Raw genomic sequence first — 27,876 nt, forward strand, 5'->3', positions numbered from 1 at the left:
GGTAAAGTACAAGGTAAGGCACCCAAGAGGGAAGGAAGCCTGCTCAGTTACCTCTTCCACAAACAAGCACAGCCTCTTGATAATCAGCCTCTTGTTTACGAGTTAAAAGTGTCCCTTATGGCTCAGTCAGCTCTCCTTAATCCTTTATGAAATGTTCTCCCTAACAAGGGAGCTGTTTTGCTGTAGGTATACAAAATGCAGCTGCTCAAACTCCTAATGCCCACAATGAAGACAGGCAAACAGTTAGAATTTAAAACCAAAAGCAGAATACATGACTTGAATTTCCCCAACAGCAGCATTGTCAAAACCTTCATTAGCACCAAAGCAATAGCACAAGAAACATTGCAATGACGACGTAGGGAGGGGTGGCCAACTGGCACACAAGGACCATGCTCTACAGTAGGGTTCAGATGTTTCTAAAGAACCAGCACTTACAGTAGATTAATTATACAGAAACCTTTAGGAAAAGTACAACCTCCACCCCCTGCAAAGTATTTTCTGTTGTAATTTGTGGGTGTGCAATAATCAATGCAATTACTCTGCTAGTTAGTGACTCACTCTGATAGGCACAGAGGCAGTTTGGCCTCTAACCCTCTTCCAAAACCTACCTTCAGATCTGTCTAAGAGAATTACAGGATAATACATCCAGATCTACCTCTATTCATTTTCATTGGACTTATTTTGCCTTTTTTTAAGGCCGGATGTAACAGTCTTCAAGCACGATCAGTCTGCACTAAGCATAACCTCAGTTCATTAGAGCTGAACATGGGAGGATGGCAAATACCGCCTTCACAGAACACAACCTGTGTTGGGGCATCTCATATGCCGAGAATAGAAAACTAGTATATTACTAACTCCTAGGAGAATCTTATCTGACTTGCAAGTATAAGGAAAGAAGCTGGGGCAACAAACAGCATTTATAAAAGCACATAGCCACCACATGCCCCTGTGTAACACCACTAGCAAAATGCATCAGCTGTGGAGCTTGCTGACAGTGTTCACCAACCACACGTGCAACCAGCACAGATATATTCTAAAACTCTTTCTTGAACAATTTCTGTGACATCACTTTTAAGCTCTTACTCTACACTAAATTTCCAAGAAGTGTGTGCAGTTGAGGGATCAGCCTGATCGCCCTAGCAGTTCTATTTCTGCCTGCTGGAAACATGCTCCATCTGCCGTCTTATTTTATAGGAATCAACAAGTTCAACTTTCATAGATCACAAAACTCATCCGCAAGGTCTGAGAAATATATTATTACATGCATCAAACTTGTATCTGTCAAGCACTAAAAAAAGTCCAAAAGGTCTTTAGATCATACTAGCAAAAATAATAACATGATTTTGTGTTTTCATAACGTTTTGAGGCCAGCACTGTGGTTTGGATAGGCTTTGCAAATAAGAATATATTATAAGTCAGAGAACAGTTCCACATTTTTTCCTTCACTACCTGTTAAATAGTGGAGCTTTTTTTCTGAGCTAGATAGCAAAGCTTTTATCATACTAAAACCAAAAACCTCTGATTCAGTCTTCTAGTTTCCATTTTAACTGTGTACTTCAAGTTTCAGTCTATTCAAATCCTTGAACGTTGCTGCCTACCTGCTATTTTAAGGGACCACCAAGCTCTCAACTAAGAAAAGAAGGAGAGATAATTTAAGCAAATTACTTAGTGTATATAGTGTCTAAAAAATGTGTTGAGGATGGAAAGCTCACAGCCATTTTTTTCCTTGAAATCATGATGGCTTTGGAGAGTCAGGACCTCTCCCATAATGTACATAGAAGCTCTTAATTAAAAAAAAAAAAACAAACCAAAACTCACCTCTCAAAATATTTGTGAAAGTAATTAAAGGTGCATTACACAATCCTACAACATTGCTGTCCTTTGTATTTCTGAAGCACTTGTGAAAAGAAAAATGTAGGAACTATTAAAATTCCCTCAAGCAGAATTTTTTTGTGGACAGAAGATGATAACAAAGCATGAAATTAATCTGTAAGTGCTGAACAAGATGCAAAAAGAATGAAAAATATGTAATGACTTGACAAAAATTGGGAGCAGGTGATTTATCCCTGTTATCAAAATGCTGCTTACACAGTTGTCTTTTGTAGAGCACTGAGCCTTGAAACTGGAAAAATTACTGAAAACCACATAATCTGTATGCCACCTGTACTGGGAGACGTTTGCTTGTTGCTTATTTACTGAAAGCAATAATGGCACCATGAAAGTCTACAGATTCTGTATGCCAAAATTTGTTTCTTAAACTGACTAGGTAAGACTAAACAGAACAGAGTCCATGTGGAATAAAGGACAGCAAATCAGCCCACAGCACTTTTGTTACTGCTTCTGGTTCTGCAATCATTTAACTCCTGGCCCTTTGCAATGAACACCATATTCAATTTTAAGTCAATATAACATCCAGTCAGTGAGTACGTACAACCCACTCTGCAATCCTTGACAAACGGAGTGTAATGGAATTGAGAAGTGCTGCTGTGAGACATTTATTATAAAATAGTAAACTTGAGGCATTTCATGGCAGGAAATATTACCAAGATTTTTATTTTCAAAACACTGGCCAACAACAATAACTTACATGCTGTAACACACCAGAATTGGGTCTGAATCCTCCCTGATTATAAATCTCAAGTAGCCTTGTATTAGATCACATTTTGTATTAGCTGTATAGTAAGGTAAATTTCTATTCCATGCCACAATGTATTTGGGCACAAATCAGTACAAAAAACTGGAGACCCTCCAGTGGATTGTTATTTCACTGAGTGCTGAAAACCATGAAGTTAATTCTCACCCGCTGCTTTGAAGAGGTAAATCTAAATGTAGATTAAATATAACTTTGCTGCCCTTTGACACTGAGAACCTGACCCCCATGGAAGTTGCTCCTGCATGCTTTCAGCCCCTCTTACAAGTCTGCCTCTGTTGTCGTTACTCAGAGGGTGAGGACACCCCCAAAGAAGTCAAACCAGCGGAGTACAACGCTGTGGGGAGGCAGCTCTTCCCTCCTCCCAGGCAGCTCTCCTGCCCTGCCCATAGCCAACCCCTGCTGCTTCTGTAAATACAGTTTCAGAGTGAAGACAAGTGTCCAGTGAGCTGTACAAACACAGGACTGCAGCCTGTGATTCTTCAGTAAGAAAAGTTTCTACTACTCCCAGCTTCAACTGTTTTCCTTAAACTAGTTTTGAAGGTCATACATCAAGGAACTATTTCATGCTCTAATACGCACTTTATTATTTGTAAGTGATTTCCTACCAGACAAGTGGTTTGCAAGGACAGGGGACTCTCATTTCCTTTTATAGATTTGATTCGGAAATAAATGCTGGCAACATCATGTGACAAATGGGCAGCATCCACAACTTGAGCAACTCTCATAATTGGATCAGAAAGTAATGGAAAAGCCAGTCTGCTGCTGCCAGATCTATTTAGCATCCTGTTCCTCTGCCCAAGTTTTATCTAAATTCTTCAGCATTATCTCTTGTCTTTTGACACTTCTTCCTGTCCTTATCCATGTGCAAAACCCTAGTTTCAGCACACTAACTTACTCATTCTTAAATATTTATAATAGTAGGAAAAGGCAATACAAGTCTTTATTATATCTCCATGGCTAAACTGAATTGAGTTTCAGGAAACTTTTTCTTCTAATTAACAACCACAAGTATAGATATATGTATACGAGTAAGGATTTCCTATAAAAAGCAAAAACTTTACTGTCTTTGCTATCTGGTAGCTGTTGCCTTTTAGAACTATTCTGGGAAATGATTGGATACAACTGCATGAACTAGTAATTTTGACTATCTGAAAGTAACATATTTTAAAGGAACCCCATAGTTTGAAGATGTGCTTACAATGTTTATAGATGCAAAATCACTCTACCTTATTATTCAGTAAGATTAAGGCATCTTAATAAAGCTCTGAGAAGTAATAAAAGTAAATGCAAGAAAATCTTGGCTGCAATTCACATAACTTTCAACATTCTTCTAATGCCAATTCCCACAAATCTACTGCTGATGAGCCCCAGAAATCAGCCTTTTCAGACTAATTTAGAAGAAATTTCTAGCAACTTCAGAAAAGTAAAATTTTTAATTCCTACTATTTGCTTCTCAATTCCCATTCTGAAGAGTACATAATTTTCAAGAACTATGATAACAACATCCTGTTATGTATAACATGGAAAGAAGGTATATACAGTAACAAATGAAATTGTTAAGGCATCAGAAGCTAAGTATTTTTTGTTAGCCCATAAATATTTTTACCACTCAGAAACTGCTTAGAAGTCAACAGAAATGTATATCCATAGGAATAATAATCTGTGTCTTTACAAATATAGATGACTAGGCACAATGTACAACTTGTGGATGGGAAATTCTATTGGAATTTCTGAGCTGAAAGTCACTAAGGGGGCCCAACTGTTTGGCATGTAGATGTTTCCAGGGGTACCTGAAAAAAATACTTTATAGATCCTAAGACAGCTTCTTCCTTTTTCTTCCCAGTCTTTTATTTATTATTTGCTGCAGGATTATTTCTCACTTCAAATGTAATCTAACATGAAAGCTGCTGATCAATATTGTAAACAGATGATTAGTGTCTTGTGACTGCCAAAGAACTGCTAATGAATCTCAACAAATGATGCTGAAACAGGGACGTGAGGTAAAATAATTGAATTGAGGGAGATAATAAAACTAGAAAATTCCTTCAGTTTAAAAGGCAAATATTGCTAGAACCCCTGAAAGAGAAAGAAATTATTTACACTTGTCTCAGAAATGATAGGAAATCCATTTCTTTGTATTAATTAAAATCAAACTGCCACCAACTACAGTACTGCCTACCTGAAGTAAAACACAGAACTTTGAGTCTGAGGTCATTGATACTGGACCCTTCCAACCTGCAACAACTGAGCTGAGACTCCAAGGAGCCTCCCTGCCCCTTCTCTCCCTTCTCTTTCCTTCAGGTACTACTTGGCTAAAGAGCCTGCCAGAGCCACCACCTGCCTGCCAGGGCCATCAGCAACCTCCCTGCGAAACGAGTGGCTGCACACGAACAAAAAGGACCTGCTTGATGTTGCACCTGGTGAATAAACTTAATTCAGCTGGATCTGGAGAGGAAATCTGACAGATACGTGTCAGGTGTGAGCGAGGCCTTGAAACAATGTGAAGACGAGTCACACAAGGACTTTTGTTGCCTTCTGTCACAAAACCCAACCAACTGACTTCAGAATGAAACAGAGAAATAAGTAATACCTTCTAGCAGCAACCACTGTGAATTTCTAGGGAAACTCCATTCCACAGACAGTCTTTTCAGACCTCTTGCCTCCTGTGAATGACTGAAAGAGATGGCTGGGCAACAAAAGCATACAGGTCATTCCCAGCTCTCTAAATGTCTTCTTGAAGAATGCCAGAACAGGTGCATTGTAGACAACAGACTTTAAGCAACCAAAGATTTTTGAGAACTGAAGGTAGTTCATCACCAGTAGTTACTTTTAATTAAACAAACGAACAAACAAATTCTAGACAAGCTCCTCTTCTTCTCTACCTGTCCATTGATCCATTGTCTATTAGTCCATAGTTTTTTCAATCTTCTGACTTAAAATACACTAGCAAGGGAAAGAGCCTTCTTCATGAATTTATTCAAAGACTTTTGGCAGTTAAACCAGAAAACATATGTAAACACCAGAAGTGAAATTCTTGATCAGTTGTAGCAAGTTCAAACCTTAACACTGAAAAATAATCCAATATCTACATTTAAAGCAAACAATAAATATTTAAATATGCAATGGAAAAGCTGTCTATTTCCGGGGAAGAAAGGCATTGACTTGGAGAACTCAAGACTCTAAACAGTACTTCGATCTGTCAAACTCAGTGTATGACATATTTGGTTAAACATAAATGCCTTTTTCATATGGAGCTTGTTTTGTTTTTAAGCTGCGGCTTTCTTATCTACCTTTTAAAGACTGAGGTTTATTTTTAATGCAATATAATTTAATTAAACAAACATTTGATATGCATTTTTAAGCTATTTATACAGATAAGTTCATGACAGATTCAGTGTGTAAGATGAGGAAATTGATGTAAGAACTTTGCTTTTCAGGATTTGCCTTCTACAGGACAGTATTTTGAAATTGTATTTATGCTGCAATTAAAAAGGCAACTAAATAATAAAACCTTTTGACTAATATACTTGTGCTAGTTTATATATAGTTGTGCACTATACTTGTGCTTGTAATAATTTTTCACAAAGATTTCCCTACATGAAACTATAATAAAATGTGGATAAAGAGCAGAGTGATCTTCACAAGAGAATAGTAATCCACAAACCAAAGTTTTGTGACTTTCCTATTGAAAACTAAAGGACACTCACATCCCCTATATAAGGTATGTTTTTTTGTTGGTCAGAATAAAAAAAAATCTAAGTTAGTTCTCTAACACATTCATTGACTTCTAGAGACCATATTGAAACAGGAAAATAAGCAAGTATTTTAATTCACTGTCTCTTCAATGCACTGCATTTGTACAATTTCTACTTCTTAATGTTTCCCCACACAGCTGAGTATTTAGCACTGTCCTTGGGTGCTGGATGTTTCCCACACAAAACGACTGCACTGAGCACACGTAGGCTGCAGCAAATCACAGCAAGGTTAGAGGACATTTTGCTTTTGCAGCCCAGGCACTCGGTGCAATGGGACCCTGATGTTAATTTGAACCTTTAAAGTACATAAACTACTGTGCAAGGCTCCAGTGACCATCAGCATCTTCAGATATCCCAGATGGGGCAAGGCTTTAACCTGTCCTTTGCTTCTGCTAAGCAGGCTGACAGAACTGTACTCTCAATACAGCCTGAGCAGGCTGCTGCTCCCTTGAACAATTATTAAAAATGCAGAGAAAATGCTGGCTTCCTAAAACTGCATTTTAGTACAACAGCAGTTGCACTTCTGTTGACGGTGACTGTTGTGGACAACAATGAATACCTTTTTACTACATTTTTAGTAGAAACAAGATGGCAAACGCCCCAGTTGATTAACAATAGCTACAGGATCCATAGAGCTACATCACACAAGAAGATGAAATGTAGGTCTGCAAGCAAACCTTAAAATAGCATAAATAAACATCGTTCAATTGCCAGTAATTGATCCATGATCATCTTGTTTATGATACACTTTTAAATCACAAGTCAGCACTAATAGCCCCTTGATGCACAATTATTATCTGGTTCATGACTACATATACTTCTAATGGTATGAGCTGGTAAACTGCAAGGTATTTATTATCAAGACAGTACTGAAAAGTCATTCTCCCTTTAGAAGCAAACAATGAGATAAACATATCTGCTTCTACTGAAGTAAACTGGGTAGCAGGTTTCAAGACACATTTCAGGTTTTTGGTAAAGCAACAGGTAAAGCAACAGCAATATTGTATTGCCATGTTTCAATTATATAAATTATAAAGACTCACTGTAAAATAGATACCAAAGATTAGACAGCTAGCTGAACTGACTTCACCAAATATCTGAAGTGTTTCCTGTTACTCCAGGTAAGCTGATTGAACTAAACATTTCCAAAAGGAAAATAGCATTAAGTTCCAAAACGTATGGTAGAAAACAATTTGCAACAGAAGAGGACAACAAAGGTATGATGGAATATCATAAAAATAAAATAGCTATCTTTGTTAGGTAACAGCAACAAGAGTTGACACATATTAAAAAAAAACCCAAGAATTTTCATAGCAAAGTTATAAACAGTTCTGTTGTTTTGTTTTTTTTTTTTCTTTTTCTTGGAGACATTTATGAGTTGTATATCACAAAGTTTTGCTAGATTAATCACACCTGATCAATGTGTGAGAAATTCAAATCTGTGAATACCAGCAGTGTAATAGCAAAAACCTAATGTGAAGGCAAATATTTCACAGGAGTGAGCCTCTGATAGCTTAATTGCACCATTCAAAAAGAAAGCATGATTATAATGGTGGAAAAAATCCTTAGGTCAGAATTCCTATTCTACCTTGATAGATCAATGCAGATACACTGCATTCATATGCTGTATGAATTTAAGAGATGTAATTTAATAGGCCTTACAATTTCAGATCTTATGCTCCCTGTAACTAGAACAAAATATTATTAAACCTTTTGGTGAAATTTTGACATTTATCAAGCTCACTTATCAGTTCTACATCATGCAATTTAAATTTTATATTTATACATTGTTCTAACATATCAACAAATAAAAGAAATTATCTTTCTTAAATTTCAGTTCTCAAAATATATCTCTTTTAAGACATAATCCATAGCTACCAGTTTTTAAATGTTATTGAACTGTGTACCTGATTGCTAATTTAAATAAAGAAATTCTAAAGGCAACTTATAGAACAATTAAAATATTCTTCTGAATATATAAAATTATTCTCCATTAGCACAGTGTAAATCTGGTACACTGCAAAATGCAGAGTCAATCCTCTGACTTGGAAATGCAGATTTACAGCCACATCAGCAACTTTTAACTGTAATTTACTGCTACAGATACTGCATGCACATGTAGCAACTAACACCTGCTCATAATGAAGATTTCCAGGAACAAAGTTGGAAAACTACAGATTATCTAACATACGTCCCAGGAAACAGCTGCTGTGTGGCTGTATCATTAGACTACATGTCATAAACCAGATATAAGACTGTATGTCATAGACCACAGATGTAGACATATTCATCTTTGAGTTCATTAGTTAAAACATTAAGTCAACAGATAAAGTATTTGAAATCTGAAAGTATTTCCCTCAACATTCATATTTTGCTACTCATCTCGGGCCTTAAGAAAAATCAGAAATAAAAGATATTGGAAAATAAAGTTAGCACATCTATTTGCATATTCAGCATCCAAACTGCTCTTCCACATCCAGAGAATTTAGTGTCAGCACTAAAATGCTAAAAAAAGTCTTCGAAGAAAATAATGCACTTTATTTGTGGATGCACTGACTTTTCCCTAACGGTTTGTAAAACAAACCAGTCACCTCTTGTCTAACTCTAACTCCCATGCTGTCATGCCAAACCACTGGGATGCCCAAGCCAGAGGATGACAGAGGCCATTCCTGGCTTTCCCCGGAGGCAGTCACCCACCTCCCACATGAAAAAACTGCATGAAAATGGTCATTCTCTCCCTCTTTCCAAGGGTCACTGCCCAGGAAAGTCAGTGCCCAACACAGACACCCTCACTGCCACAGTCTTGGGGCTGGAGCTCAGCTGGGCCAGCTTGAGAAGTAGGAGAGAGATGGAGAGACCCTGGGATGGGGTGTCCAAGCTTTCCCTGGGCACTGGCAGTGCCCAAGAAAAACACCAGCTGCTCATGCACAGACCACACTTTAATTGACTTGGAGTTAAAACTTTTAACAGAGATAAATCAAACACATCACTAAATAGTGGGACAAGAGATCCCATTCTCTTTGGCTTTATAAAACCAGTCAGAATTCTAATGATGCATGAAAAAAATATCTATTTTTACAAAATTATTTAAGTTCTACACTGATATCCCATGGAAAACAAGTGCTTTCCATATCTCTTTCTAAGTATAAACAATAAGAAAAACTCATGTGCTCTTCCAAAATTACTCAAGCACAGGTCACAAAGTATTTCTGCTGAAATGGAAGCATGTCATAGCTCCATATTAAATCATTAAGCTCACTTCAGATGGTTACATTTATATGGGATTATATATCTTGCTTACACCACTTGGAGAGCTAAGGCAAGCATACAAGAGAGTCCAAAGAAAGGAATACAGCATGCCTTTGCCTTTCCTTCAAGAGTTTTATTTTCTATTTGAGATTTTTGTTTAAAAACTATTTAAAAAAAGAACTAATCAGTTTTACCTAGATCACTGTAGAATTATAAAAAGAGGGAAAACCAGTGTGTTGCTATCCATTTTATTAACTATTCTATGTTAGCTGAAAACTAATAAATATTCTATCAAGGCAATCAGTTCAAGTGTTCCATCCTACTTTTTCTTTTTCTGAACAGTCTGGACCATGCAGTCTATGAATGTGCCATATTACTGTTATGATTTTTTAAGAAATGGGGAATTTTGTAACACTCCTATTTCAGTATTTAACATAAATAATACTGTAATAAGCCAATCATGCTGGCAGAAGTACAGCACACTACTGGAAATACCTGTTCTTGGAGGTGATTTGGATTGAGCAACTGGGTAATGCTTTGGACAGAAATTATTCAAGTCCCTGTTGGCACATTCAACGTGAGTAGGTCAAGTATATGGCTAGATGTTGTGTTATTTTTTGCAATTCAATAACAGTGCAAATATGAACTGAGAATATTTCTCCCTACAAACATAAAAAAAGCAATTATAGCCACATCAGCGATGAAAAAAATATGAAGTACACTGTGATTGTTGGTTTGCCTGCAAATTTTCCTGCAATAATCCTAACAAACTACCTAAGAAAGTTTCAAATGGAGCAATAATGGCTTTTGGAGATGATCTGGAAAACAAGTTCTGCTTACAAAACTTTTTTTTGTATTAAACTTCATCTATTTGAGCCAGATTCCCCAAACCACTGAAACTTTGGGCAACAGGCTAATGAAAGAGAATCATAATACTTAAGACTGTGGGGTTCTAAGACAAAAACAAGTAGCTATTGCCAAAGATAAATCAGCTTTTCTAACCCAAACATCCTGGGGAGTGGATGACTGCCTAACTGGGGATTTTGCCTGACAAAAGAGGTAGAAGCTGTAAAGAGAAGTTTCTCACTGGCTTCTTAAGGACAAGGGTAGGCAGCTTATGTGACAAAGAGAAACAGCAAACAAGGAAGGAATTGGGGGGAATGATTTTTTCCTTTCTGGAGAATAAGCCACCAACAAGGACAGCAGAAGGAGAAGCAACAACCTTAGAAGCATCTTCCTTCAGCTGAGCAAATCCTCCAGAACAAGTAAGAACACGTGATGGGAATGTGCCCACTACAATGACTGTTTTGGTCTAGGTCAGTTTTTTTTTTCTACGCTAAAAGTACAGGTTGTGGGGAAAAATCTTCTTGGACCTACATATGCATCCTCTTTGAGAAATTGTCTGAAGAACATGCCTGTACTTCAATTAATATCAGATGTAACACTCCCACCTTTAGAGAAACAGACATCTTTGAAACACTACTCAAAAATGTGCTTAGGTTCCACGCTCAAGCAGCATTGAAGTTTTGAATCAGTGGCATATTTCAACCTCCAGAACATTTAATTTCTCTCCTATTTGTAAAGCTCCTATGATATGGTTGAGATCTTGCCTATAACTAGATCCTTTGTACCAGAAAAGAGACTCTGACCTTCCAGTCAAACTGTATGGGGGGGGGGGGAATAAAATCCCTGAATGTCTCCTCAGGTGGGGAGCTCCCTCTCCTCTCCCTCTCCCTCTCCTAGCTCTCAAAATATATGTTTTCGATGTGATTTTGATTTTACTTGATGTACTGTTAAAAAGCAGTTTAAACCAGCTATAAGGAGATTATTTTTTATTCTAAATTGGTTATCTATTCCACTATACAGCTACGAGGAGAAGCAGAAGGGAGAGTTTGAAGAGAAACAAAGCATTCCAAATAATCTGAATGGGAGAAAAAGAATAAAATAAATATTCCTAAAGGAAATTAGGCATTCTTAAGAGAAACTTTCAAAACTTGAAGGAAAAAAGGTTAGTTTTAATGGCTAATTTCTTCACTTGACAAGAATTCACAACCATCACAGCTAACCCTCAGGCAATTATAAAAATGCCCTGACTGATGCTCACTTGTGACTCCAACTGTATTTTGCAAAAAAGTATTACATAAAAGAGTGATTTTTAATTATTTTTCTGTGTCAGTATAAAACTTTTACCTTCTTAATTGGATTTCTGATATCCTAGAGACCTCTCAATCAATGAAGAGTTTCAATGTGGAAAGTATTTCACTTGAGCCACATCAGTGTGTGTAACTCACCTAAAATCTGCAGTCAACATTTTGATTATTTTAAAGGGCAGGGGAACAAAGTAGGTAAATTTGGTTATGATGGTTTATCTCCAGATTTTAACAATATAAAGTACTGAGGAGAAAACGAATAGCGAGAGACGAGCAAAAGCATCTCAGAATATGCAAGTAGTGAATGTAGTCACTAAAAATTTGTTTTCCTCTTTCTTCACAATTTCCAACTGGACATCCAATTAATCTGGTAGAGAATGTAATAACTCTGTTTCCTCGGTGATAAAAAAGGAGAAAATTTGTAGTAATTAAAATAGGGAAAATAAAAAATTGTAGACATTCTGTGATTTCCAACATTAATCATGGAAGTGAATCTTTGCTCTGTAAATCAGCCTCAGCACCTAAGCACCACCCTCATAGCAGCTATGGGAAAAGTACTCACAGGACCCATTGGTCCTCTGGAATTAGTATGGCAGGTAAGAGGAAGAATGGTGTTTGAGCTTCGAAATTTAGCACTAGAATTACCTGTCTTTCTAGTTCTTTTTTGGAAAAGTAGCAGAAAAGAAATGTTATTAGGGAAAGCACTCCAGTAGCGAGAGATTAAAGATCCACATTCATTTCTGCTATGACTCTTAACAGTGTCTCTGTTAAAAAACCCAACACACTCAAACATCTCTACCCATAGTGCCCTGCTCTCCCTGTGCTGTGGGTTTTTTAAGGAAGCTTTATTTCACCTTAGCTCACATATTTTACTGTATCTCCATTTTGTCACTTGGGCTTTAAGGTACTTTTGACTTTCTAACTTGTATCATCATTAGTCAAACTAAAAAATTATCCTTGATTTTGTAACAATAGAGATAACAGAGAATGACTTTCTTTACTCAATAGTCTGTTAGCAATCCTAAAAGCCAAAACGTACCTATTATGTTTTCTTTCTACTGCCAGATTTTATCTCACTCCTGAAATACTAATTTAAAAATATTTCTTAATTATTTAAGACTGAACTATTCTTTTCCTTTTTGACTTGCCATTTCAAAAGTTAGAATTATTCAAAATTATACAAAATAAATTGAAATTCAGCTGCAGCCAAAAATGACATTTTTCTCAATTTAGTAACCTCACTAGAAGAGGAGAATGTAAGCAATAGCTTGATTTCAATATATGCTTGCATAAAGACAAGACAAATATTTTGTAAAACTTTCACAGAATACTCAACCCAGCAATTTCTAATCATCCTAAATGAACGGCAAAAATGCATTCAGTGGAATGTACACACATTCAGTGGAATGTACACATGCTTACACAGATAGATTATTATGAATGCTATCAGTAAGATTGATAATTTGAAAATGATTAAACTGCAAAGATAAATAGAAGGTTGATTTTTATAATTTGATTCTGGCTTTGCCTAAAAGGATCGATGAGGAGCTGGTACAATTGTCAAATATAGTCATGAATCCCCATTTTAGGCATCTATTTATTTCAACAAAATTCCTAAGACATACTCCGTTTATAAGAATTAATATTTTCTACAGTCATGGAATTTTGAAACTATTCTTTATATGAACACAACTTATTTATCTTCATTCAGTTTCTCATACAAGACTTGAGACTTTATTTATGTGGTAGTTTTATTTAAGGCTATGTTTTTCTTGAGATTCAGAAACAGGAATGCTCTTGCATTTTTTCAGATTATCCTCCCAGCAAACCCTAGATCCAATGCTCACAGCTTCATCCTGAAAAATGTACCATGACTATTCTAGGTCCCTGCAGAGATGCTCTTTTACACTTAATTTTCTAACTTCTCTGTAAGAATGAAGTTGAGAAATGTCATTTTTCACCCCGCCCTTTACAAGTTGTTACAGTACTTAATAGTATAATAGTTGAGACTATGGAATCACATATGGAAGTATGCAGCACGTAAATGATTACAAATCAGCCCAGCACATCAGCATCCAGCCATGCAGCACAGCAGCCAAGACCACACCCTTTTCCAACCAAGGGCCTTGGTGTGCCGGCTGTGATTCTGGAAGGAAACTAGCTGAGGGTGAAAGTGCTTTCTAGCAAGTGAAAGGGACAAAGAGCATGATAGCTGACCTTGTTATTTCCTGGTTATTGCTCTTTGTGCAGAGGAAATAGGCATTTTAGCAACATCAGCTCAGGCGAGCCAAGATTGTCTGCTTTTTAATGGATTAAGATAACTTTTCCTTATAGAGCGATCTTTGTTTTCTGTTTGGACAACAAAATGACAACAACATGAACTGCTGCTGTGTTTGTTCACTTTTCCAGCAGCAAAGCTTTTTAAGATACATGCACTTAAAAATCCAGAATGTATGTCTTAACATACATCAGGTAAACATACACTTAATATCTAAACCAAAGAGAATTCCTGCAAATCCAGTGAGCTGGTGGTCCTGTAAGTCCTCTGGGAAAAGAGATATCTCGCTCTGCCCTCTGACTGAGAACCAGGCAGAGCAGAAATCTGAATTTCCCAGATGAGTGCTCTGACTGTCTGCCTTGGAAACTCTCCCTGGCTGCACATTTAGCAGACAGTTTTGTTAGGAAACACTCTTCCAAGTTTTCTTGGATTCTTAAGAACTTTTGGTTTCAATGAATCAGCATTTCCAGATGAAAAGCTACTGTACTGAAAAATTAATGAGCAACTGTATTTATAACAACCTCTGAGATGATATTTATCAGTTTTGTAGATCTGACTGAGCAGTTAGCTGTGTACTAGCAGCTAACTTGACCACTAGAACATGCCCTCCTCCACTCCAAATGCACTTAGGACTTAAATCAGTAAATTATTAAGAACTTTAAAATTTTACCGATTCAAATCAACTTCTCTTTCAAGAACTCGTGTTCTTACGACGTTGATGTATTTGTGTCATTAAGGAAAAGGAGAGAACTATAACTTCAATATCAAATTGGTAGTTTCCTCATGGCTGCAAAATAAGGAACCTCACACAGGAAGATACCCCGCTGTGGTAAACACGCAAGATATATTTAGAATTACCAAACTGTACTATTTCATTCTGTAATGTTTAAATACAGATAAACTGTAAGGGACTTAAATTATTAGAATGCCTCATTAAAAGTATATATACTTCTTGTTGCTATTGTAAATCAAGATCCACAGAAGAATGCTTACTCATAGTTTACTCACTTGACAATATAAAATATTTATTTCAGATATGGTTAGCAGTATTTTCTGATTATGCCCAAAGGCCTCTGTAAATATTGAAGATTAAAGCCTGAACATAACTTTCTGTGGACTTTAAAATGCCCTTTGTGGACTGTCAGAAGACCCACTGAGACTATATTAAAGCATTCATCCTTCTGCTGCTTTGAAAATTCAGGCAAAAGCTTCTGTTTGCTGTGGCAAGAGGGGAATGCACTGGCAATGTAAGTATGGACTCAAAATTACAATTACAAGCAAGAACGAACACCTCCAAACATGAAACAAACTCACCTCTCTACACCTGCAGCTCGTGAAACCTACTATTTATGTTAAGGCTAATTCCAGGAGAAAAAAAAAAGTAGTAATTTCAAAATTAGTGATTACTGGCACACAGATAACACATTTTTATAGAGTCCCATCCACACTGAATATACAGTCATTACCTGGAAATTGGTCAGTGCTTTATGCGAGGAACACAAAGTCACTACAGTATTACTTTTCCATTACTGCTACCATGGACACATGGTAGCACAATCCCTGGTAAGTTGTAACTGCATGTAATACATGCATTCTGATGTTACCATAGGAAACCAATTCCTTAAGCCACAGTAATCCTTTCAAACTAAGCTAAATCAGGTTATAGTAGCTAAGTGTATCTTGTATCCCTGAAACATCTGTTCCAACAAAACTTTTAAATATATTTTTAAATTATATATTAAATCTGTATATTCAGAAACATGGACTACACTACTACAAAACCAAAATCTGTCCAACACACTTCTATGGAAAAAATCCTTTTAAGTACAAGTATTTATTCTTACACTTCACTTAAGAGGAAAGAAGAAAAAAATTTATATTGTGTCATGGCACATAAAAACACTTGCACATTCCCCTACGACTTCCCTCTCAAGACAGCACAATGTTTCCTTCAACAGCTGAATTTCTAAAAGCAAATATAGGTACACAAAGCCACAGCAAAGCCACAGTTTGTTACAAAGGTTTCCTTATTACTAAAATAGCCTCATGCAGCAAAATCATGTCCAGGTTTCAAGTGTCCTCCTTCAACTGCAGTGGTACATACTGTTTTTTATGAAGTATTCTCAGAGCATGCACTGTCTGCACAGCACAAGTGTGACACATAAGTCTAAGTGACATCCATGTCTAAAAGGAATGCCCAGTACCCACACAGAGGATACCAGCTCACATGTTGTATTACCTGGAATATGTTGTATTGAGAAAACAATGAAAAGTCATTTAGAGAAGAACCATGGAAAAGCCCAGTAGTTCACCCCTTCCCCCCAACATACTCACATAAACACAAAACAAAAGACTTGATTTATTTTAGAAAGATTGAAGAGTATTCCTAAAAACTCCTTCCTATCCAACTCCTCTCTGATGGATGTAGCAGAAAAAAAAGCACATATATGGTTTTGCTTTCATTGACCTGACTGCAGTTACCAGACTGAAGCAATTTTTGTAATTCCTAATCTTACAATGTTTTCTTTAGATTCCTAACACAGATTCCCTTAACCATCATGAATACATCATCTGATTTTCAAATGATCCCACAGACTACTCCATGGATTTCCGTGGAAAAGGGCTATTTGAAGCAATATATGATTTTCCTATGTTTTCAACTTCCCAGGGAAATTAAACTTGCAAAAAATTTATGCTCAAATCTTAATATCAATATTTTCTTTTGCAACCTGTCCCAGTTCAATTTTTGTGAGCCTTAGTTTCTTAAATGGCTTCATACTTGATCACGCCACATCTGTACTTGGCCAATAATTTTACAACAAACAGAATGCAAACTAAAGGATTTAAGTTTCCATTTTAAAGAGAAACAATACAGAGTTTAGCTCTACTTAATTAAACCTAAGCACATGTAAAAAATTGAAAAAATGAAAGATTTAAATTGTGCTCAAATATTAAATAATCACTAAAAATTACTATACCCATGCAGACCACCAAAGCAAACTTCTTCACAATCAAAATGAAAGCTGGAGATTTACTCTTCTTTGGCAAACAATTGAAATAAGATTTTTTCAGGTGTACACAAACAACTGAAATGATCATCTATTCATTTTCAAAGCCCAAAACAAATTGCTCTGGCCCAGGAGAAATGGAAATCAAAATGAACCGCTTAATACTCTTGAAACCTAATCTGTAACAATTCCAAAGAAGTCTACCTGTATTTGAGAGAAAAATGAACAATGAAACCCTCCCAAACCAAGCACAATGTGGTGCTTTTGAAGTCAGATGACAAAGCTGGCTAGCCAGCTTCTAGACCAAGTGAGTTCAGAGACCCCGTTTGCCTCACATTGTGAACACCAGTGCTGAACTCTTGAACCTGGAAGCAGCAGAAGCAGCTCTGTGTCCATGGGCCCCAGCAAAAGTTCACAGATGACCTGGTGAGAAATGCCCAAAACCTCTGCTCAGAACAGTGAAGAGGCTGCACACTCCTAGTATTCATGACCACAACTCAATCTTTCCTAATTCCTATTTGAAGACTTGACTAAAATATCTTTTGCCACAGCTCTAACCCTTTCAGCGTGTACATGTCAGAGACATGAAGGCTCACAGTCAGTGGTTTGTTGGTTTTTTTTTTGTTTGTCTGTTGTTTTTTTTTTTTTTTAAATAAGAAAGAACTGCAGATTATAAGGGAAAGGAATATAAACTGAAAAATACAGATGCAGTTTTTAACTGGCTGTGCCATTCCATATGATTCTGCCTTTCAGAATAAACTTAGAATTTCTCATGTCTTAAGAGCTTCTGTAATAATTAATCTGTTTATATATTGTTTGTTCCATCTCACTCATACTCTGAGCTTTAAAAAATAGCATAAATCAATGAAAATAAAAAAATAACAATGAGGAAGCAGATGCCCCTTTCCAAAATGTTAGCATTAATACAGAACAACTATAAACTGTCTTTCAAAATAAGCAAAACTCTTATTACAGATTTCTAATGAATCCTTAATTAAAATCCACTAATTCACAAAAATATTTGTAAGAAAGCCCAGCAAGTCCCGTTTCTTACAGAGGAACAGACTTGAAGCATAGAAAAATCACTTGAAAGAGTGATATCTGGTGGATAAAAAGGCTTTAAGAGGCACGTAAAAGATTGTGCCCATATTCCGTCAGGAATTCCAAAGAATTAGATGAACTCCTTCCAGCCGGAGTAAAACCAGAGAGAACTTGCACTTCCATGTGTGCAGAGGTGTGTGGCAGACAACACAGCCACATGAACATTGTCTGTTACTGAGCTGGGCATCTCCCGATTCCTTGAGTGCTCAGCTCACAGGTTGTAGATTCTGTGCTTTGAGGAGTGTGCCGTGTCCAGCACAGCAGCATCTGTTTGCACAGCTGAGTGGGGGACACTCCTCCCTGACCACTTCCATGATGTGCTGCTGTCCCGGGGCTGTCCACAGCAGTCCAGAATCTGCAATGGCAGAGATGAGGTAAAAAAGGTTTGACTTGGCAGCAGCTTCCTCTCAAGTCTCGCCAAGCCTGGAAATGCTGTGGCAGGAGATGTGAATGAAGTAACACTTGAAGTGCAGCTGGGAACCAACTGTGTCATCCTGGCTCAAAGGAAGTGACCATCTGACTCCACAGATGCAAAGTCCCACTGAAGCCTAAAAGAAGGAACTTCTTATTACCAGAAATCTGTATCATTAAGAAATCCTTAAAAAAACCTTCTCTTGAAGAGAACTGCATCGACTTGTGCGCAGAGCTGTGGTGAAAAAGAAGAGTGGAGAGCAACTGTGTCTCCTTCCAGGCTACCCCTAACTCTTGTTTCTGAGAAGGGAATACACAGTTGTCTTAGATGGTATTTAAGAAATCTGAGTCAGGAGCTTAAAACTATGACAACATATAAAGGAATAATTATATATCTAGTGAGAAAGGAATGCATGAGGGAGGGATACTTTGTCTGGGTGCCAGCACCAGTGAGTAACAGCAAATGGTTCAAACTGGAAGGGCCTTTCCCTTAAAGAACCAGTTGGTCTCCATTGTTAGGAGGATCCCTGAGCATTTTGCAGATTTGGGGCTCTGCAAGAATCTGCTCTGCACTTTTCGTGGATACTGTCTGATCCATTCCAATCCACTGAATCCTGCCTCACCTACTGCATTCTAGAGATTTGATATTTAAAGCTGAAAACTTTTTTTTTTGGAAATACTTAATAATTATCTCACAAAAATAAGGGGGAATGTCACAGGATAAACATGCTTTTATTGTGGTAGTATGTACAAATGTACTGCCCTGTAGCTACACTGTTTTTTACCTCATGCATCTTTAAATCATTATACATCTTCATTTTCTGTCTGTGTTCATCCCTCATAGTAAATGGAAATTTATCATTAGGATAAATGTAATAAACTACTACAGTCAATATTTTTGTTTAAATGGTCACCAACACATTTTACCTTACACTTATTTGCTATATTGGAAGGATGTGATTTAAAAAAAATACTTGTATTAGAGGTGGAGTTTCTTTTCCAAACAGTTCATACTGATAGTCTGATTACTGCTTCTGGACTTTAAACACTGAGGTCCTATAATCATGAAATTAAACAGAACCATGAAGAATTAAATAAATAAAAACATTCCAAGTAAGTGTTGTCCCTGATCTTTGTATCTTTCTTAACGATCTGGGCAAGAAATTAATTTTATTTTTCACAATTACTAAAATAATAATGGTCTTGAATCATTCAATTTTTCTCCTTTATATTCAGTTGTAGGTGATCTCTAGTTCTTTTAAGTTTTGTTGAAGCAACAGAATGTCATGAGGTGCATATATGACCTGAGAGTAGCGGGAAATTTTTTTTAAGAACTTTATTTTAGATTTCACTGACAGTTTTCTTATTCCTTCAAAAAGCATCTGGATTTTCTGTCTTCATGGGCACCTATCCTATCACTGGATGGAGTCTCCAGATGGTCCAACTGTCCAACACTTTTGATTTTAGAATAGGAACTTCCTCTCCTAGATGAAAAAAAAATATTTTTTTTGCATTCCTTTGCCACCTAGTTCAGATTGCCCCCCCATAGCAGGAGGTATCCTGAACACATTGAGATAAACTCACAGAGCTTGTTTTCCAACTATTTAACTTCAGGCAAACATCACATTAAAGCTGTCCATGTCAGTGTTCACTCTGGCTGGTGCTACAGAGAGACCCTCTTGATCACTGCTGCAGCCCTGTTTGGCAAACTGCTCCTGAACCTCTTTTTCTTATTTACAATTGTTATTGTTTAGGTATTTTTGATAATATCTTATAGGTTTTCATTTTTTTTATAAAGCTTTTCTATGCATTTGTTGTTCAGATCATCTCCATCAACTGAAACTTGTCACACCTATCTTGGGTTCTGCAAAGTAAAATAAGCTTGCAAAAAATGGTATCTATTAGAAAAAAGCCCTCAAACCCACCACTTATACTGTAAAAACCTTATGGGAATCAGAAAACCTTGAAACACCTTGAAGGCATCTTGAGCAACAAGTCTACTAGGCAAAAATGAAAGCAACAGCTAAATTTCTTTTGCTCTGTTCTATTGAGAGTTTTGCATTACTTTTTTTTCCTTGAAGACCATGTAAAATATAATCCACGACTTCAAAGATTTGATCTGCTTCTGACCAATACTCCTAGTAAAGTATCTTCTCTACACAATGGTTTAAATACCTATAGTTCACCTCCCTCTCTAAACAGCCACACACATCAACTAGGGCCACACCATCTGAGGGAAAGGAAAACTAATATACTGTATTTGGTGTAATTTATCTGTGTTTTTCTACATGTGCAGGAGTGAAAAAGATTGGTTTCCCTCATTTCTTGCATTTCTCCAGAATAAAAAATGTGACGTTGGATTTGGAATGAGAAGCCAGGATCACCTTGACTGGCAAACCTTGGAGACTGAGCCATGACTCCACCTGATTTTCTTTCCATTTAACCTAAAAATCAGGGGAGGTTATTCAAGGGGATGAGGGAAGTGGGATTTATGTTTTTAAGGCTGTCTGGTCCTTTAAGTTAGGATGACATTTTGTAGCATGCCACTACTGCCTTCCCACAGAGAAAGGAAAGTACTTGTAAGGAGGTTTTTTAAAATATTATTATTTTAAATGAGACACATGTGGCAATCGGTTTGTTTTTCAGTCTGAAAAGAGCTCAGTTTCTCATGATGAATTAAGAGTTTGTATGGAGAATCCTCATTTGTTGAAGGCTGGTCACTGGAATCCCCCAGATTTTTTTTTTCATATGCAGTGTACAAGGATCCTTTCAGATAGGAGATCTTTGAGATCACTGGAGATCAATAACAAAGAAGAAACTATGCAAAAAACTGTATTATCTAGATTATATTCAAGGAAAGAAGCAAAAAATTTATGAACATGGCAAACATAAGTAAAGAAGCAGATTCAGGAGACTTTGCTGTCAAAACCTCTTTCCCAAACAACACTTTGAGCTTTGTGCCCTCTGCTCAAAGTTTTGTGAACTCAGCATTTTCAGTGAAGTGTTCCCCTTCAAGCCAGCCTCTGTGTTTTGCAGAGGCCTCAGCTGCCAAGCAGAACCTGACATTTTAAAAAGGTGAGTAGCTCTTGACCATATAAAATCAGGCACAGGATTTCAGTAGGTGAAGAAAATACCTGAAACTATGCTCCTAACATTTCTCTAGAAATAAAACCTCACACTAATTGGTGAACCACTAAAACCAATATTCTGTGCTTAAAGCAACGAATACTTAAAGGTAAACATTACACTTTAGAATCCTTAGGGCTTTTTTAAATCCATGAGATGTTGTAGGAAGAAACCAGTGAGATTATCGTCCCATCTTCCCTTATGGCCTCAGATTAAAAATGTTTGGTAATAGTGAAAAGTAAGGTAAATAGGGCATGCATGTGCATATTTGTGTAAAAACATGAAAATGAAAACTGCTTTTAAAAAAGTCTCTGAAACTAGGATCATGGAGATGACCAGAAAAAAAAGAAAAGAAAATAAAAGAAAAACAAGAAAGAAAACAGTAGCCTGATGCCAACTACTGGTTATCTGCATTGTTAACACAATAGGTCCAGTGTTTTTAGTGGACACTGCAATGCTCTTAGTCTTAAATTAGAGCAGGCAGCTGTTTAAGTGTACAGCTGAGCATGACATAAGCCTGTGTAAACACTTTTCTCTGTCACATTCTTCTAAGTAGCTGAGGGTTGTATTTTTCTCCCTTCATGTAGAATAATTCTCTTCTCCAGGAGTTTCAAGTAACTTGAAAATTGCACTTCAATTCTGCCATTAGAAATAACCCAAAAGATTGGGGGGACAATATAATTTGTCAGGTGGGTGTGTGTATCATGCATCAAAATGCCTACTTTTACAGCTAGCAAGTTCCATAGCAATCCACAAACACATTATCCCTGTTCTCTTGGGCCTACATTTTCCAATGTCAACACACTTGGCAGATTCCAAAGCCAGTTCTGTTGATAGTGATAGGAAATCCCTACCTGTTGTTCCTATGGGTTTCATATATAAAATAATCATAGAGCATGGTGATACACGTCTGAACCTACAAAGAAACACACTGCAAGAAACGACTGATTTGGTTCCATAGAATTCCTTGCTGTCCTCACATTTTAAGTGGACTCAATTACTGAGGATTTTAAAAATCGAAACATTAAAATTGCATAACCAACACTGGTAAATTGTGAAAATCCTAGTAGAGTTTTCAATAAGCATCTCTCTCCCTTCTCCTCCGCGTCCCTTCAGTTTACACTTACTTTTTGGGGCATCTATGGTCAGGCAGAGAACTCAAGAACAGACTGCAACAAATGAGCAACAATTTGCACAGTACCAAAATTATTAAGTTGAAACCATGAGACTGATTTGCATGAAAAGGCAGCTGACCTCCATCTTATGACTTATTTTTACACCAAATGAACTCTGAAGCTCGCATACAAAGGCAGATAAACTGCTCTATCTTCCAATTTTCAGTTAAAGCCTGTGGAGATGGAAGAATTCATAGCAGAGTAGTTGGGCTCTTTTACTGTAGAGAGACAAAAACAGTGGTTGAGGACAACACCAGTCAACAGACAAGAACAAGAATTCCTGGAAAAGCTGCAGCAGAAGCAACAGGTCACTGTAGAGACCTTGCTAATGTGGAAATTGTTAAAGCAGCCAGTTTAATACTTAACTCTCACTCTTACTTTTACGTGCTGCATTTTTAAACACACTGTCCCTTGAAGTGCAACCTGTAATTTCTGTGGTGATTCCTATATTGTTCTGGCCCTGTAAAACTGTGCATCTTACTTCTAGATGAGCTGTCTTCAGGCTGTTATGGATGGAGGCCAACACCTACACAACAGGAGGGAGGATACAAGAAATGTGCTTGCAGCGGGAAACAATTTCAACCAGGCTACTTGAAACAGGGGAACAAGTCTGACAGCAGTTAATGCTCTCTCTTTCTGTTACCACCCTATACCATCACCACCCTGGCCACTTCTTCACAGGTGTACTTGGCTCTTGAACAACTGGGATCTACACAGCTGAGTTACAACACTTCATCCAATGCTAATCCAGATGTTTTTTGTTGTTGATTCCGTCCATATAACTTGAATGTTTTTCACATTCAGCTGTTCTTTCACTTTCACCACAACCAGGAAAATTTATAAACCAAGAGTACAAGCTCCATCTTCAAGTTGTTCAAGCTTAAGTTCAGGTGAAAACAAAGAACCATATCTGCAGGCTGCTTACTGCTTTAGACTTCTTGATTGTGTGATGTGCATTATATATAGCTGTATTTTCTCTACAAGAAGATGTAGATCAATCTCACTTGTTACAGGTGCTCCAAAGCCTGTCACCACACAAGGACACACATCTCTGGCACGAATCAGGTATAGGCATAGAAGCACAGACAAATTTATAGTGGAAGTGGTTTCTGGATTACCCAGTCCAAACTCCTGCTCAAAGCAGGACTCATATCACATTTACAGCTGAGTCTTGATGAGACTCCAAGGATGGGGATGTCACGGCCTTTCTGGGCCACCTGTTCATGTCTGGCCAAAGTGGATTTTTTTTCCTAATATGACCTTCCCTTGTTGTACATGAATCTGTTATCTCTTGTTTTACCCCTGTGCATATCTGAGGGGGCTCTGGCTGTTTCTGTAACTCCGTATCTCTTTTAAATGGGGCCTCATTAACTCCTGCCTTAGCCTTCTCTTTCCAGGCTAAATCATTTTCCTCACTAACTTTGTTAGTCATTCTTCCATTGCACTTACTGCAGCTTTCTGATATTTTGGGGTGGGTGCAGAATCGGACACTACCCCTAGACAAGATACCATGAGTACTGTGTAGAAGAATAATCCCTTCCCCTGACCAGCTGACACTCTTCCTAGTGCTACTCAGTATGCACAAGACACTGCTGACTCAATGCTTACTGTCTCCCTCACACCTCCAAGGTAACTTTCAGTGGAGATGCTACTTGGACAGCTGGTCTCCTGTCCACATACTCCAAGATTTTTTTTTATACTCCAAGATTTTTTTCGTCCCAGGCACTTGACACAGCACTTATCAATGTTGAACTCTTGGAGTCCAGCTCTGCAGAGTGTACCAAGGTTCTTATGAATGGCAGCCCTGTCTCCAGCCAGTCAATTGCTTTACCCAGTTTTGGGGAATACCAGTCAAAGGTCCATTCCAGTCAACTGGCTCATCTACCCTGCAGCTCCTGCAATGAATGTGCTCCTGCAGCTGTCTACTTTGGAAAAAATGGATTTTTTTTCAAAATACTGGCAGCACAACAACAGCAGCAGTGTGAAATGAGGAAAGCTGCTGTTGGCCAGCATTTAGACTTCTGCTGCTAAACTCGCCAACAGAACAGCAGCACATAAAGTTTGGACACTTCCATATGAGGCACATATTATCGTATAGGCAAAATTGTGAAGAACTGAAGAGCCATGAAAACACTCAGCAGAACAGACAATTAAAAAAAAAAGGCCTACAAACTGGGAAGTGAAGAAGTGATTTAAGAGAGACTAGAAAACAGTTTGTTTTGTAGTCATTAACCTCCTCTCCCATCTGGTATTTATGCTACACACACACAGACACACAGAGCCACAAGTGCATGCATATATATTTCTACCCTTCGAATTTCAAGGCACACAGAAACAATTAAGTCACCTAGATTTTTAAAGCAGATAAAATATTTCTTTAGATGCTTTTCTGACATCTGCAGGCAGTAATCAGTTTGGTTTCTTTCTTTAAATTAGACTGTTTGCCTCAAGTATACACAGAAAAGTCTTACACTAAAAAAGTTCCTTGAGATGAAGAGAAGAATTGCTAAAAGCAGTGGCAGAGAAGAGATTGTCCTGCCTGGTAAAATCCTGCCTGGTAAGACCAGAGAACCTGTACAGTAGAGGATTGCTCAATGGGGCCAACTACAGTATTACCTGCCAAGTCAGCCACTCTCACAGACTGGGAACTAGCAAGCGAGAGACACAGCCAGTTGGCTTTGGCGGAATATTTAGGGAGGATGCAGAGGCTTATTTACTGAATAATCTGGAGACCATCTGGTGGTATCCAGTGACAAGAACATTGAGCTGAAAGTAGAAATGCCTGAGCTCTATTTCTGGCTCTGCCAACTATTCTCTGTGACCTCTGGTGGCTCAGTTTGCCCATATACAAATCAGGAAAAAAAGCTACTCTCTTCTTTAGGAAATTTTGATACTTCAGTAAGAATTCACACTTACTACTATTTCAGTAGTATGATTATTTATTTACATTATCATTAATAACTTTAGGAGCTAAATGTTATTTTATTTTTTGAATCTGAGTTTGCCCCCTGTATTAACAAAAAGATTACAACCACATCAAGGGAGGTAGTACATAATGTGGAGTTAAACCAAAAGAATTTCAAAACAAGCTGGACAGTATCCTTAATTGGGACATTTCTAAAATAAAGAGATCCTTTTTTTTTTTCTTCAGAAGGAAATGAGCATTAATCACATGAAGGAAAGATCTGTATATCTTACTGGATCTTCCCCACACCCAGCCTAATCACACTCTCACTATCATTACTGAGCTGTAGAAAGTACAATCTAAAATACTCCTGAGTTCTGAATTTCTCACCATTTTGCTGCAACTTTAACTAATCATTTGTAGGGAACAAAGGCAATTGAGCAACCAGATCAATATCTACAAGACATGCTGATTCCCTTCACCACCAATCTACTCTTTTCAGAGTCCCACAGACTTCCAGACTGGTAGCAGTAGGTGGATACATTGCTAGATTTGCTTTCTTTTCTCCAAACTCCTCTGACAGTTTACCACAGGGGTAGCGCAAAATCAACCCGATGGAGGAATAACAAAAAAAATCCCACCAAGGAACAGTAGCTCTTTGAGAAAATCTCCAGATGACTAAAAACTAGCACTAATCCAGACTCTGATTCAAGCCAAAAAGAAAATTCCTGCAGCAAGCAAAAACCTGCTATCCCCATTGAAAGTGTTTTGCTGGACTCTTCCATAGGTGCTAACACAGCAGAAGTAGAGAGTTTCTGCCTACCAGGAGGATTCCCACGCAAACAGAACCCAGACACCTCCCACTTTCTTCCCACAGAACTGGTCACCCTTGCCTCTCCTTAAGTCATCTGGTGTCTCACTGGGGAAGTGCTATCTAGGACAAAGAAGTCTGTAGGGATGCTGGCAAGAGTGGAAAGTGAATCTTGTGACCGAGTGCACTGGGGCTGAGCTGCTCAGGAAAATGATAATGAAGTAGAAGAGCTCTATTTTTAATGGGGGACAAAGGCTGAAAGGTAGCAGGAGGACCCGACCTCCCTTGGTGGGAGGGAGAGGAAGAGAGAGAGGAAGGAAGAAATGCACTTCTTTTCACAGATACACAGGTCAATAACTAAACACATAACAATGAAGTTTAAATTTAAACACAGAGCTACTTTTTCAACAATGGTTCTGTATATGATAGCTTTCTAATTACAAGCTTTCTTTGCTGATGCTGGAAGAGATCCAAGATACTTCAGGAAGAATTTGGGTCTTCAGGTAAGTAGATTAACCTTTATATAGTATGCAAGATTTTCCAGACAATGTGTGGATTGGAAAAAGACTTGTGTCAAGATGCACATTTCTTAGGAAGTGGGATAAAAATAGCCAGAGGCTGCGGCAACTAAACCAAGTCCTGGGAAGGCGGCAGTAGACTTCCAAAATAAAAACAAGGCATACTGCTTAGAAAGCATTTCAATGGGAGAATAATACAAACCCATAAAATTGAATCTCTTTTCTTCTACTGCAATCACAGGACTGCCTGAGCCTGCATGATACTATGTATTTCACAATGCTTGCAATAACCCTACAATCTCATGCAGAGATTAATAAAGTATGGCAGGATATACTTATAAACTATTTAGGCAGCTTTACAATTCAAACAACCCTGTTGACAGAGGAATAAGAAGGGGGAAATCACTTTATTATTTGGTCACTGGACTGAGAAAAGTACTGTATGGCATGGAATGTCATTAAGAGGTTACTAGGGACATAGACAAAAAAAAAGATTAACTGCCTGCTTGCTTGTATTCTTTTTCTAAAGGACTTCTAAATTCACACATTAAAGTCTGTTTATATTAATATATTTTGTATACATTACAGTATGATCATATTAAGGAATATAACAATTGTTCAATGTATTTATTTTCAACTCTGCTGAACTAAGACGAGTGCAATAGATTTTTGTGTGTGTAAATCCATCTCCATGTTTTGTGAAATAATTCTGTACTGCAAAAAAATGCTGCAAATC

The 27,876-nt window shown here is 37.5% G+C and overlaps 1 protein-coding gene and 1 long non-coding RNA gene across 3 annotated transcripts in view; one reads left to right on the top strand and one right to left on the bottom strand.

Moving 5' to 3' along the window:
* Window positions 1–27,876, bottom strand: part of GNAL (G protein subunit alpha L) — a 181,325-nt gene that overhangs the window by 60,766 nt on the left and 92,683 nt on the right. The window lies entirely within an intron of this gene.
* Window positions 1–27,876, top strand: part of LOC119696899 — a 33,493-nt gene continuing 5,617 nt past the window's right edge. The window contains exon 1 of the long non-coding RNA XR_005255685.1: window positions 1–27,125. This is a non-coding gene — a long non-coding RNA (uncharacterized LOC119696899). The remainder of the gene's footprint in view (window positions 27,126–27,876) is intronic.

Source organism: Motacilla alba, chromosome 2, assembly GCF_015832195.1.
Source record: "Motacilla alba alba isolate MOTALB_02 chromosome 2, Motacilla_alba_V1.0_pri, whole genome shotgun sequence".
In the NCBI taxonomy this organism is placed as follows: Eukaryota; Metazoa; Chordata; class Aves; order Passeriformes; family Motacillidae; genus Motacilla; species Motacilla alba.